Source organism: Haplochromis burtoni, unplaced genomic scaffold, assembly GCF_018398535.1.
Source record: "Haplochromis burtoni strain Fernald_Lab_line unplaced genomic scaffold, NCSU_Asbu1 Contig_409, whole genome shotgun sequence".
Lineage (NCBI taxonomy): Eukaryota > Metazoa > Chordata > Actinopteri > Cichliformes > Cichlidae > Haplochromis > Haplochromis burtoni.
This window is the reverse complement of record NW_024582770.1, coordinates 16,384-20,301: the sequence shown is the minus strand read 5'-3', so window position 1 is coordinate 20,301 and position 3,918 is coordinate 16,384. Positions and strand designations below refer to the sequence as shown.

Below are 3,918 nucleotides of genomic sequence, written 5' to 3'. Positions count from 1 at the left end.
TACATGAGGGCAAAACAGAGTTTGCACAATTCTGATAAGTTTGAAAGTCAACATTTCGGTGACCACCTTTATTCTTCGACACAGACTGAACTCTCTCAGGCAGCTTTCTTATAATTCCTTTAAATGGTCTCCAGGAATAGTTCAGGCTTCTTGAAAGACATTCAAAGCTCTTCTTTAGATGTTTCTGGCTTTTGTTCGATTCTCTGTCATCACGATCCCACACTACTACAATAATGCTGAGGCCGGGCTTGGGTAGGCCATCCATGATAGTGTTCCACTGTTTTAACCGGGTATGATTTTTACTTTACTGGCAGTGTGTTTGGATGATTCTCATGCTGAAAAATGAAGCTGATGAGAGAGAGAGAGAGAGAGAGAGAGAGGGAGAGAGAGAGAGAGAGAGAGAGAGGGAGAGAGAGACTTTTTTTTGGTTTTATGGTAGGAGATTTTGGTTACACCATAACTCATACAGCATTGTTATACCTGCTGAATATGCTGACACACTGTATTTATCTGCTTTCTTATACTTGAAATCTTGTAATTGGCTCTATTCTTATTTATAACCCTATTTTTCCTTTGCTGTATCTCATTTGCCGCTGCAATGATCCAATTTCCCCTTGGGGATTTTCAAAGTTTCATCTCCTCTAGAAATCATTTAATGCACAATGGAACAGAGAATGCATCTGTTCAGTCTATGTGGAATACATCTGACACCAATTCATGATAGCTCTCGCTACAAGGCCATACCGGTTATATCACATCTGTATATTTTCTACTAATGGATAAATAAGACATATGATGGTTCAACTAAGGAATTTAATGCAAAGTGTCAGCTGAAGTTTAGCTCCCTTCCAGGTACACTCAGTCTTAGTACATTTACTTCATATGGTCATCTGTTTCTCTTTAAATAAATATTATTTTCATTGAAAGTAGAGATCTCTCTGTCTATTTATATATATATAGTTTATATCAAGTTTAAGATATTTTTCCCAGTCATAAGGCATTGCAAAACATGATACATATTTCAACTGTTCTTTCTCTGTTTGTTTTTTAACTTTTCTGCTTTTACTCAGATGGGAATTTTAAATCTGGGAGCAGAATCAGAGTAACAGCTGTACGACAGCAGTGCCACAGTCACAGTGAGTGCCTGTTTGAAAGTGAGTGTTGGTTAGCATCTTTACAGAACGTCAGTTTGGAGACCAATACAACATGCCCAGGCATGCCTATGCATTTTCTGCAATAATTATCAACACAATGTAAAAGAAAAATTTTAAAATGTTCTCAGCCATTTTATCCTTTTATATTTGACTGCTGCCTGTTTGCAATGCCAAATTTAAAAATACTCTTTCATCTCTCAATAATCAAGGTAAGGTAATGTTCACAATAAATGTAGGGATTGTAGTTTATTTTTCAACTTTCCATGTGATGTTAAAAATACAAACATCTAAGCAAACAACCTAGGACGTCAGCATAAACGTTAACAGCAAACCTCAATTTCCCTGAAGATGCACACACACAAACAAATGTGCCATTTCAGAGTATCTCCATCGAACACACACACAAAAGCGCACACGCAAACAAAGTCCATTAACATGAGTGTGTGTTCATTATTTATCATTGTTTATATCTTTGGTTGAATGCCAGCTAAGATAACAAGGCTAAAAATGCTGACTGTTGGGTAATTTGCTTTCACACACTTACACATTAAATTGAACAATCCGGTTTCTTTGTTCAAGCACTCACGTACTGAATTTACAGAGCTGGACAGAAAACAAAGAGGTCTCCTGTGATTATGTCTGCATATTCGTTGTTGGGTTTTTTTTATTTATTATTTTAAATATTGCTACTGGAAATACCAGGACTAAACTGCTGACTGATTCACATTTATACATTACATAAAGACGCAAAAACTCCATGGTTGTCTTACAGAGCCAAAAATACTCTTGGGTCTATGCATAAAAATACACATCACAGTGATTCAATGTTATATTTCTTGTCTCTCTCTAAGTTTAAACTTAAAATGTTGCTGACTCTATAAAAAGATGTCTTTGTTCTGTCCAAAATGGTAATCAAGGAGATTCTCCTTCTTTTCCTCCCCCTCTCCATGGTGCTGTGCATTCTTTGTTGGAGTGGTTTTCTCAGAAAATTGTCTGTCAAACTGTGTGGCGACAGTGCTTCGATGAGCTTGATGAGCTTCAGTATTCTGTGTTCACAGTGGCTCACAGTGCCCATGGAATCTCACCACTTGTATTATAAGCTTCATTTATCAGTGCAACATTGGAATATTAAAACCACCTGTCTAATATTGTGCAGCCCCCCGATTATTGCAAATGAAGTGGTATTTACATAATGTCTGGCACCAGGATGTTAGGAGGTGATCACTGAGGTCATGTAGGTTGCAGGGATCGGGCCACGGTGGACTGGTCTTGATCTGTTGTACCCTGGGAATACTCGATCAAATTAGGATCTGGCAAGTTTTTGTATATTGCATGAGGTGACACTGACCTGCTGAGGCAGACATTTTGCAACATTGTGTTGTACCTTAAATTGGACATTTCAACCATTTTGTTTATTAAATGGCTAGAAATGACAGAAAAATGTACAGTATCCTTCGAAGTAAGTTATCTGTGAGAGTAAATCACACTTATGTTAGTCTTCCAAATCTTCCAAAAGGCCTACTTTGAGCAAAAGAAACAATATAACTTGTTTAGCTCTCTTTTCTCTCTTTACCACACTAATCACTTTTTTACAGTAATTTATATTGACATAAAATTCCCTTCAAATGGGAAAAATATCAAACCTTACTTATATTTCTTTCATGTAAGAATGTGCACAGTATGTGAGTTTGGGTGTTTACTGGCCATTCGAGAGATTAACATCAGATATGTCAGCAGTCTGATGGATATGTCACATTAACTCTATTTTTTGTTTGTGTGTGTGGGTGTTTGTGACACCAGAAGACAAGGTATTTCATGCTAGACTCTTCCATTACCTGAGGTCAGCACTGTTACTGACAAAGTGAGAAAAATGTGTGCATGCATGTGTGTCTGTATGTGTGTGAGCAATAAACTGCACAGTGCAGGTGTGAAGAGCCACGGTGACAGTGGCCAGTCTAAACCAGGAGCTGAGTACAGCTGGTCTGGGGTCATGGGAGTTCACTCTAACCTCCCACACACGGGAGGGTCCTAACAACCTAAAGCCTTACCTGATTTAAATTTACCATTCACGGTCAACTGTTTGGGCATGTCCAGACAGGTGCATACCTAGCTGCTATTTTTAGATCTCTCTGTGTACTGTGATTGCAGAAAAGAAGCAACTTCTGGGTCCTACTAAGTCGACTTTTTGTGTGGAAGTTACATTCAAATAGTTTTAAGCAGTTTTCTCTTATAGAGTCCACGGTTTCCAAAGCTAAAGGCAGTGCCTCAGGTGAGGAGTGAAACCAGGAGAGTGCTCATTATATTCTTCACCATTTGCTGGGTTGTGCATCATGAAGTGGTCTCCTAGGGTGAGACTAGACTTAGGGAAAACATTCAGTGTAAACGATATTAACTGTGGTGCATGCCAGCATACCATCTTGAGCTACCTGAGAGAACATTAAAAATACAGGAGGTTTTTGGTCATAAAAACATTCTTCACCCATCATATGTCTTGTAGTGAATTCATCCTCTGTCCCAAAAAAAGTAACTCAAGTTGAGGGACCATGATTTTGTCAAAATGGAGGTGGTCCAGTACCCAGACACAAGTCTTATGGGGCATGAGAAGACTTTCATTAAAAGAACTTATAAAAAAAAGATATAAAAATAGCATCCACACAGAAAATTGTTCAGAGGTGTGGAAAATGATGACCCTGAATTTCATACATATAATAATGGATTGCATCTATAAAGCACTTTTTGGGACCCCTCAAAGCACTTCCACTAT

The 3,918-nt window shown here is 38.1% G+C and overlaps 1 protein-coding gene across 1 annotated transcript in view; it reads right to left on the bottom strand.

Annotated features, from left to right (window-relative positions):
• The window catches only part of LOC102301797 (zeta-sarcoglycan), a gene marked incomplete at its 5' end in the record, with an annotated part of 177,496 nt that overhangs the window by 164,980 nt on the left and 8,598 nt on the right, over positions 1–3,918 (bottom strand).